Source organism: Leucoraja erinacea, chromosome 39, assembly GCF_028641065.1.
Source record: "Leucoraja erinacea ecotype New England chromosome 39, Leri_hhj_1, whole genome shotgun sequence".
Taxonomy (NCBI): Eukaryota; Metazoa; Chordata; class Chondrichthyes; order Rajiformes; family Rajidae; genus Leucoraja; species Leucoraja erinaceus.
The window spans coordinates 1966432-1977637 of record NC_073415.1 but is presented as its reverse complement, the minus strand read 5'-3'; positions in this window follow the sequence as shown (position 1 = coordinate 1977637).

The window sequence follows — 11206 nt, the reverse complement described above, 5'->3', positions numbered from 1 at the left end:
TGACACTGAGGGCAAACATTGCTCATTTCGCCAACATCAGCAGAAAGATTTCTCTTTGTGAGTTGTACATTTCATCTTGTTATTGCTCTGGCCCAGTGTTCAGCCAATCTTCTAGTTCTTTCAACTCCTACCCCTTTATCCCTTCTTCTTTGCATCATTTCTCGTTGATCCTCTAGAAATTCAGTTGTTTCTTATTGCGTCTCTTCATCCCTTCTTTTTTGCGTTCTTTCTCGATCTTCCTTGAGACGTTCAGTTCTTTCTTGTGGCAACTCTTGTTCCCTTTTTTGTGTTCTTTCTCGTTGATCCTCGAGATATTCACATCTTTTTTTGTTGCGACTCTTCACCGCTACTGCGTTGCGTTCTTTCTCGTTGATCTGCAAGACATTGAGTTGTCTCTAGTTGCGTTTCTTGTTCCCTTCTGTTCTTTGCTGCTTCTCATAGAAACATAGAAACATAGAAATTAGGTGCAGGAGTAGAGGCCATTCGGCCCTTCGAGCCTGCACCGCCATTCAATATGATCATGGCTGATCATCCAACTCAGTATCCCGTACCTGCCTTCTCTCCATACCCCCTGATCCCTTTAGCCACAAGGGCCACGTCTAACTCCCACTTAAATATAGCCAATGAACTGGCCTCGACTACCCTCTGCGGCAGAGAGTTCCAGAGATTCATCACTCTGTGTGAAAAAAGTTCTTCTCATCTCGGTTTTAAAGGATTTCCCCCTTATCCTTAAGCTGTGACCCCTTGTCCTGGACTTCCCCAACATCGGGAGCAATCTTCCTGCATCTAGCCTGTCCAACCCCTTAAGAATTTTGTAAGTTTCTATAAGATCCCCTCTCAATCTCCTAAATTCTAGAGAGTATAAACCAAGTCTATCCAGTCTTACTTCATAAGACAGTCCTGACATCCCAGGAATCAGTCTGGTGAACCTTCTCTGCACCCCCTCTATGGCAATAATGTCCGTCCTCAGATTTGGAGACCAAAACTGTACGCAATACTCCAGGTGTGGTCTCACCAAGACCCTGTACAACTGCAGTAGAACCTCCCTGCTCCTAGACTCAAATCCTTTTGCTATGAAAGCTAACATACCATTCTCGACGTCCATTTGCGTTGTTCCTTGACCATCCTCCAGCTCTTTATCTCCCTCTTCTTGGCATTATGTTGAAAAAGCAGTCTATACACAATTCATGAATAAGCACTGCCCAAGCAGCTTGGTTAGCCTGCAGTCCTGGATTTCTTTTTTTTGTCTTGTTAGATGTATGTTTTAGTTTATTTTTAGTTGTGTATATGTTGGGTGGAGGGGAAACTTTTTTAAAATCTCTTCCTTCAACGGGGGCGCAACCTTTTACTTGTCTTATCTCCATTTGCATTGAGGCCCAACAACGTGGAGTTGGAGTTGACCTTGGGGGCTCCGGTCATAGAGCCTGTGGTCTTACCATCATAGAGGTGGCTGACTTCAGAGGTTGTGGTGGCGCTGTGGCTGCGGCCCAACTTCGGAGCTTCAGGGGGCTTCGGAGGCTTCGGCCGAGAGCCCTGTGGTGTGTAATATCGGGAGCTCGCTGGTCCCTGGTTGGTGGCCGGTTTTCGGGAGCTCCCGCAAAAACAGCTTCATCCGCCCCAAATCGTGGGGTTTGAATTGGCTCGTTCGCGGGGCCTTTCATCGCCTGGCATGGGTGGAAATCGGCCGTGGCATCTTCCATGGCCCGGCGGGTGCTTCAACATCGAGAGCCTCGATCAGCTCAATGCAGCAGTTTGACTGACTGATCGCGGGAGAAGAAGCAGGAAAGTGATTAGACGTTTTGCCTTCCATCGGAGTGAGGAGATGCCTTGATATTCACTGTGATAGATGTCTGTGTTCAATTGTGCTTGTGTGTTTTATTGCATTTTACGGTCTGGATTGCATGGTAAAATCATTCTACTGTACCAATTGGTGCATGTGGCAAATAAAATTGAACTTGAACTTGAATTAACCACCATCGGTCTCATTTTCCCCAGCAGGGGGGCGATAAGCGGGGGCTGTCGGGGTGTGGGCTTGAGACAGAGGCTGTGGGGGGTGGGGAGCTTGAAGTGGAGCTTGCTGGAGCCGAAGGAGGGGATGGGGGGAAGGGGGGGTGGGAGGGGGAGGGTGGAGTCAAGTGGGGGCGCTGTTTTTTTTTACTTTTAAACGTCAATATCTTACAAAATATACCATCAATTTGAACGTGACTCGTTTCATTTACATCACAGTACAATGTGAGTAAGGTGGGCCAAAATGGTAGCGCTATCCTTTTCCGTTTTTGAGCAACTGAGGTAAAAAAACAAAACAATTAACCAAAAACCAAACAAGATGACAGTTTCAGTAATATAGATATCTATGGCAAATGTTGTTATCTACTTTGCATATATTTAGCTAGCTTACCTTCAGTCCATCACGCTTCCAATCCTCTAGCTTACCACCCATCTTTGCCATATTATATGCCTTCTCCTTTGCATTTATGTTTTCTTTGACTTCCTTTACTAGCAGCGACCGCTTCATTCTCCCTTTAATATGTTTCTTCCTCTTTGGGATGGATATATGCTGCATCTTCTAAATTTCTTCAGGAACCCCTGTAATTGCTGATCCACCGTCATCCCTGCGAGGGTTCCTTTCAAGCAATTTTAATCATATCCTCGCTCATAGCTCCATTATTACCTTTCCTCAACAGTAACACCGACACGCCCTATTCTAACGTCTCCATTTCAACCTGCAGGTTGGCATCTATAAATCCCCGATTACTGCCTCTTGCTGGTTCCTTCACCTGAACTATAAATCCAGAATTGCCTTTTCCCTACTGTGCACGACCACGAGCTGCTCCAGGAAGCCATAACAAAAACAAAAAAAAACACTTCAATTTATCAAAAGCAAGTCCCACGGGCAATTGCTCCAGTCACTCTACCATCTGAAATATCTTGTTCACCAGCCTGACTGTACTTTTCACCATTAACATTGCAAACAACATTCACCATTCAAGAAAGTTTATTGTCATGTGTCCCAGATAGGACAATGAAATTCTTGCTTTGCTTCAGCACAACATAACATAGTAGGCATGAATACAGAACACATCAGTGTGTCCATATACCATTATAGATACAACAGATAAAGTGCGTAAATCTGTAATCATCGTGCAATCCGTAAATCATAGCTCCCATTATCTATCTAAATCCAAATTTCCTATGCATTTAAAGACAAGCGAAAGCTCCGACACTAATCCTTGTCTTATACCACTGACTACTGTCTTCAGGTCACTAAAACAACACTCCCCGTGAAGACCAACTTTTTCTATTGAATTGTGCAGCATTTGCTGGTGAATTTGTAGATGACATCAAAATAGTTTTTTCAACGGTGGAGGCTGATAGATGTCAAGACAAACCCTGTTTCAGGGAGTTAATAGGGAACAGGTTTCCTGGGGCTGATTACAAAGTGGGGCTGATTACAAAGGGCATGGAGTCAGATATGGGCGAAGGTGGAGAAACTGCTGAAACCGCCACCTGGAGTACTTGTAACTTTGTCATGATTGATTGCTGAGCTGAGGTGCACGGTCTTGCACGCCATACTGTAGGAATGCTGAATTGCATTGAGAAAAATGTCTGCCGTTTGTGTTGTTGATGTAGGCGTGGCAGTGAGTACACCATGGTAGTGGATTTAAGTCGTACCTCTCATCTATTTAGCACCCATTTTTTTGGTCCATTTTTGGTCCATTGGGGGTTCCCCCAGGTCTACACGCAGCGGGTGGTATCCAGCAGACTCCCAATTCCGTTCATTTCAGGTGACCCCCTACACACTCCCATAGTCAGACATTGGTACCTAGTTCATATAACCTAATGTCTCTGGGCTGAAGGTCTAACGCAAAACCTGCGAACACCAGCCCTCTGAACAGGACCAGTTCTCGGCAATGATATTATGTTCCCGGTGAATGCCGAAGCAGCCTGGCAGAGCACACGGCTGCTGATGAGACTCTAATATTACTGTGTTCAGTCATCCGGCGTGCTGGCCGGATAAACGACAGAGTACCCCAATAGCGTTTCGACATTACCACATAGTTCGCGACGAACTAGTACTACAGGACGGGATTGGTAATCAAGGGTCACAAAGCAGTTATCCCAGCTGTCCTTGGGGACAAATACTTCGATGCCATCCTCAGGGGCCACCCCGGTGTGGAAGAAGCCTTACAACAAGGGCAGAACATGTTTTACTGGCCTGGTATGACCAAGTATATACGCGAAAAAATCAGTCTGCGCTATCTGCAACACCAACAGAAATCACTGGACCCATTCAAGACCACTGCCATCACCGAGGTGCCATTTCCAACTGATGTTACGAGTTTACCGAGATTCCTGGGAATGGTCAACTACCTGGGAAATTCATTCCCAACCTCAGCGATATATCCTGCCCCTTTCTGGGAATTTGATACATAGATACATAGAAAATAGGTGCAGGAGTAGGCCATTCGGCTCTTCGAGCCTGCACCGCCATTCAATATGATCATGGCTGGATCATCCAACTCAGTTTCATCACTCTGCACGCCCAGAGGCAGTAGGGCTCTCACAGTAAAGACAGAAACAGTGGAAATTGGCCCTTCAGCCCAACTTGCCCACACGTCCCAGCTACACTAGTCATAGAGTGATACAGTGTGGAAACAGGCCCTTCAACCCAACTTGCCCACACCAGCTAACATGTCCCAGCTACACTAGTCAGAGTCAAAGTGATACAGTGTGGAAACTGGCTTTCAGCCCAACTTGCCCACACGTCCCAGCTACACTAGCCATAGAGTGATACAGTGTGGAAACAGGCCCTTCAGCCCAACTTGCCCGCACCAACCAACATGTCCCACCTTGTATAAATATATATTAAAAAACAATATAAACATTATAAAACAGAGATACTTCAATATAAAATCTCGGTTCCCATCAAGAAAATACATAAACATAGTACCCACGTAGTTTTCTTGATGATCCGATGACTTTTAACCAACGCCAGTTTACACAATAAATTATGTGGTAACAGTGAAATTAGAAATTTGACAGAATGTAGCAGCGCGACAAAAGGGACACTGCATTAGGTGCACATGAGTACAGGTCTGTCTTCAACATTCGGGCCATTATTGCCGCCTGGCTCATATTATGCAATCCCAGAGTGTAGTAAAACACACCTCATTACATTCGCCAGCAAACATGAATGACGTAACGTCGTCAAAACAACAGCAAAGGTCGAACTGTGCAGAATGGTTGCAAGGTTGAGCGGGCAATAGCGGGCGGGTATAAAGTACTCATCATGGAGCGGCACTTGCTCAGAGGCCAACTTAGGGCGAGCGAGTAGACTGGGAAACAGATTGCTTCTCGGACAACATGCGTGCCACATTTTACAGCGTGAGAAAAATATGTTATGTGATCTTTGCCGTTGTTGGAGTTCCTGGTAAGAACATTAGCAACATACATTTTGTCATTTTGTTTGTACGAGTGTATCATTCTACGGACTCGTCCTGTCCCCGACGGGTAGTGTATTAGAGATAAATCCGTAAACAATGCGTGGGAGTCTGTAACAAAAATTCATTGCACGTCAGGAAGCGACGAATGTGATTTATTCGGTTGTATCGGCTGAAAACAAACTAACAGTTGAAACAGCCGCACGGAGGAAGTGGTGGGAGAAGGTTTGGTTTTGCAAACTCGTGGCATGCGCTAGAGGAGTTATGATTACGATTTAAACTCCGGTAATTCGGTACCCACCGGACTTTGATGGACGCGGAGCTGGCTTTTATTCTTTGTCAGTACCACAATATACTTTAATTTCATAGCTAAATGTCTAATAAAGTATTATAAGATGTGTTCCAGAGATGTCAGTAAGTTTGAAAATAGCTAGATGCAGGAAGATTGTTCCCGATGTTGGGGAAGTCCAGAACAAGGGGTCACAGTTTAAGGACGAGGGGGGAGTCTTTTAGGACCGAGATGAGAAAAACATTTTTCACACAGAGAGTGGCGAATCTGTGGAATTCTCTGCCACAGAATGTAGTTGAGGCCAGTTCATTGGCTATATTTAAAAGGGTTAGATGTGGCCCTTGTGGCTAAAGGGATCAGGGGGTATGGAGAGAAGGCAGGGATGGGATACTGAGTTGGATGATCAGCCATGATCATATTGAATGGCGGTGCAGGCTCGAAGGGACGAATGTCCTACTCCTGCACCTAATTTCTATGTTTCTAGCTGAGGATTTAGAGCGCACGCGCATTTCATGGGAGCAAGGGATAGATTACCTGTAGACACAATGCTAGAGTAAGTAACTCAGCGGGACAGGCAACATCTCTGGAGGGATGGAATGGGTGACGTTTCGGGTCGTGGCCCTTCTTCAGACCTGTCAATAGGGATAGTTAATCTATAAATCAGATGACGAACCGTGGGGATTTCCAAATCGGCAAATAACAGATAATCCTTAGGTAGACAAAATAGATGGAGAAACTCAGCGGGTGCAGCAGCATCTATGGAGCGAAGGAAATAGGCAATGTTTCATGCCGAAACCCTTCTTCAGATTCAGGGTCAGCGAGGCGTGGACAGTTAGAATGGCGACAAGGAAGAAGAGACGTAGAAACATAGAAACATAGAAAATAGGTGCCATTCGGTCCTTCGAGCCAGCACCGCCATTCAATATGTTGTTTCAATATGTTGTTGTATTAGATCTGACTTTGTTTCCACACGCGGTGGCCCAGTGATATAGCTACCGCCTAAAAGCCGTAGAGATCCGAGTTCGATCCTGACTACGGGTGCTGTCTGCTCGGAGTTTGTATGTTCTCCCTGTGACCCGCGTGGGTTTTCTGTGGGAGTTGTGGTTTCCGAACACTTACAGGGTTGGCGGCTAATTGGCTTGTTATCATTGTAAATTGTCCCCAGGATAGTATTAGTTTGCGGGGGTCGCTGGTCGGCGGGATCGGTGGGCGGAAGGGCCTGTTTCCGTGCAGTATATCTGTATATCTGACCTAAACTAAACACTTATTAGCCGCAAAGTGAAGAGGTTTAAGGGTTTCGGCTCAGGAGTCTGTTCAAGTTCAGACACCGCAAAAGGTGATGATGTATTCATAATAAGCAGATGCAATTGAAACAGGAAATACTGAGCGGGTCACGTAGTATTCGGCTGGAAGGGCCGAATGGCCTACTCCTATTGTCTATTGTCTTGTCTATTTCCGCAAAGAGAAATTGAGAAAGTGAAAGTGGTCCGCGATCCTTCATCAGCGTTGACCACAAGACCATCGTCCAAAGCTTGAGTCCGTTATCCAGGCATTAAATACAATGAACTGTAGTTCCGTGAACGACACTATTTAGTTTGACAGTCTTTAGATTGGGGTTTCGGCAGTATGATTCTCACGGATACTGAGCAGTATCCAGTCGGATTACAATCGATTCTGCAGTTAAAGGGTCTCGACCCGAAACGTCACCTATTTCCTTCGCTCCATAGATGCTGCCTCACCCGCTGAGTTTCTCCAGCATTTTTGTCTACCTGTACTTGATGGTGCTACTGTACTAGAGAGAAACGGCGGCTGAGAAATACGGGGATTACCAATGTTAACTATAAAACAATGTGTAATATTCCATTTCACTCGTGTGATGTGCAACAGGTATTTATTGCCTTTTATTCTCATCCACGTTTGCGATGTCAGAGATTTCGGTGAAACCAAATGTCAGTATCACTGAATTCCCGTTAAACCGGCATGATTCGGACATTTGGAGAGTGGAACTATAAATTTATTTCAAGTTCCCTCGGAGGATTATACTCAGCTTCTAGCATGCTTTTACTTGGCTTATTACTCAAAAATTATTCCACAATAGAAAAACACGTTTCCCTGTTCACTCGGTAACGAAAAAGCCGGCGGGAGATACAGATTGTGTTTAGTTTGGTTTGTCGATTGTCAAATGTGCAAAAATTGCTGTTCCGCGTGTTGTTACGTCCAATCATACTATACATGGTTACAGTCGCCCCCCCCCCCCCCCCCCCCCCCCCCCGCAGGAACTATACAACAGGAGGTGCAACTCCAGAGCGAATAAAATCATGGGAGACCCCTTCCACCCCCGCAACGGACTGTTCCAGCTGCTACGGTCAGGCAAACGCCTCCGTTGCCATGCTGTGAGAACGGAGAGGTTGAGAAGGAGTTTCTTCCCAGAGTCCATTCGGACTGTAAACTCCTATCTCACCAGGGACTAACTTTACTGAACGTTTTTCCTTTCCATATTAATATGTAAAAGAATATGTGTGTGTTTATGATTGTGTTTATAGTTTGTTTGGTTGTTTGTTTGTTTGTATTTTTGCACAAAGTCCGCGAGCATTGCCACTTTTCATTTCACTGCACATTTCGTATGTGTATGTGAAGAATAAACGTGACTTGACTTGGATAGATCCTTCCCTGGAACAGCACACACAGAGTCTCCGGCCAAATGGCTGGAATAACTCAGGGGGTCAGGCAGCATCTATATCGAGCATAGACAGATGATCTTTCGGGTCGGGTCCCTTCTCCAGACTGATTGTGCAGGAGGGGGGATGCTGGAAAACAGGAGGAGCAATAGAAAGCTCAGTCAGTGTTAGCTGGAAACGGGTGGGGGGTGGGGGGGGGGGGGGGGGGGGGGGGGGGGTGGCCACTGACTGGTACATGGTCGCACAAAGTTCAGAGATGAACCGGCAAAAGGTGTGGGGTAAGGTTAGAAGAGGTGGCAATAGTTAAGCCAGAGGAAGGATTGTATGTGGTAGGGGAGGGGGTGGCAGAAACTGGTGCTAGTCCAGGTCGGTAACAGGAAAGAGGGGAAGAGGGTAGAAGGGAGTAGAGGGATTATAAGTTAGTGCCTACATTGGACAATTCAATGTTCATACCGTTAGCCATAGAGGGAGTACAGAGAAGGTTCACCAGACTGATTCCTGGGTTGTCAGGACTTTCATATGAAGAAAGACTGGATAGACTCGGCTTGTACTGGCTAGAATTTAGAAGATTGAGTGGGGATCTTATAGAAACTTACATAATTCTTAAGGGGTTGGACAGGCTAGATGCAGGAAGATTATTCCTGATGTTGGGGAAGTCCAGGACAAGGGGTCACAGTTTAAGGATATTATTAATAATAATAATAATAATAATAATAATAATAATAATAATAATAATAATAATAATAATAATAATAATAATAATAATAATAACAATAATACATTTTATTTGTATTGCGCTTTTCAAGGACTCAAAATCGCTTTACATGGTGAGTCAAGAACAAAACAAAATAGAGCAGTAAGACAGAGATGCAAAGGGGAGGGGGACATGGGACTAAGGGTATGCAGAGGTGAAGAGATGGGTCTTGAGGCGGGACTGGAAGATGGTGAGGGACTCAGAAGTTCGGATCAATTGTGGGAGGGAGTTCCAGAGCCTGGGAGCTGCCCTGGAGAAGGCTCTGTCTCCAAAAGTGCAGAGGTTGGATTTCAGAATGGAAAGGAGACCGGCTGAAATGGATCTGAGGGACCCTGAGGGTTGGTAGGGGGAGAGGAGGTCAGTGAGATAAGGGGGGGGCCAAGTGGTTGAGGGCTTTGTAGGTGAGGACCAGGATTTTGTAGATGATCCGGTGGGAAATGGGAAGCCAGTGAAGTTCTTTGCGGACTGGGGTGATGTGGTGCCAGGATTTAGTGTGGGTAATGAGTCGGGCGGCTGCATTCTGGACCAGTTGGAGTCGGTTGATGTTGCTGGAATTAATGCCAAAGAGAAGAGAGTTATAGTAGTCCAGTCAGGAGGAGATGAAGGCATGGATGAGTCTTTCAGCAGCGGGGGGTGTGAGAGAGGGTCTGAGTTTGGCAATGTTGGTAATTTTTAAATGATACCAATGAACCTGCCTCCACCACTTCCACTGGAAGCTCATTCCACACCGCTACCACTCTCTGAGTAAAGAAGTTCCCCCTCATATTATCCCTAAACTTCTGTCCCTTAATTCTGAAGTCATGTCCTCTTGTTTGAATCTTCCCTATTCTCAAAGGGAAAAGCTTGTCCACATCAACTCTGTCTATCCCTCTCATCATTTTAAAGACCTCTATCAAGTCCCCCCTTAACCTTCTGCGCTCCAGAGAATAAAGACCTAACTTATTCAACCTATCTCTGTATCTCCCGGTTGCTATTCATATCAAACCCCTTTTCCTTCACCATACCGACCCTTTCTGTCTCAGACCTCCTCCTTTGCCAGTGTGAGGTCACACGAAATTAGGAGAAACCTCACCTCATATCCCGCTTGAGCAGCCTGCAACCCAACCGTATCAATTGAACTGTTAATTTTAGATAACTAGCCTACAACCCCTCACTGAAAGAAAGCATGCAATTACAGCAAGCAGTGAAGAAAGCTAATGGCATGTTGGCCTTCATTGCGAGAGGATTTAAGATGAGTTGATTTGCGCTCAGGAGCAAGGTGGTCCAACTGAAGTTGTACACGGCCCTGGTGAGACCACACCTGGAGTACTGTGTGCAATTTTGGTCTTCTAATGTGAGGAAGGACATAACTGCTTTTGAAGGAGTGCGGCGTATGTTCACCAGGTTAATTCCCGAGATGGCGGGACTGCCATATGATGAAAGAATGGGTCGAATGGGCTTGTATTCGCTGGCATTTAGAAGGACCAGAGGGGATCTTACAGAAACATATAACATTCTTAGAGGATTGGACAGGGTATGATGCGGGAAAAATGTTCCCAATGTTGGGGGAATCCAGAACCAGGGGCCACAGTTTAAGAATAAGGGGTCGGCCATTTAGGACTGAGATGAGGAAAAACGTTTTCACCCAGAGAGTTGTGAATCTGTGGAATTTTCTGCCACAAACGGTGGAGGCCAATTCACTGGATGTTTTTAAGAGAGAGAATTAGTTTTAGCTCTTATGGCTAAGGGAATCAAGGGATGTGTGGGGAAGGGCAGAACGGGGTACTGATTTTGGATAATCAGCCTTGATCATATTGAATGGCGGTGCTGGCTCGAAGGGCCGAATGGCACCTATTTTCCATGTTTCTATGTTTCCACGTCTCTTCTTCCTTGTCGTCATTCTAAATGTCCACGCCTCGCTGACCCTGAATCTGAAGAAGGGTTTCGGCCCGAAACGTTGCCTATTTCCTTCGCTCCATAGATGCTGCTGCACCCGCTGAGTTTCTCCAGCACTTTTGTAGACCGTGAATCAAAGTTTGACTGTAGAGTCAAAGTCAGCCACAAC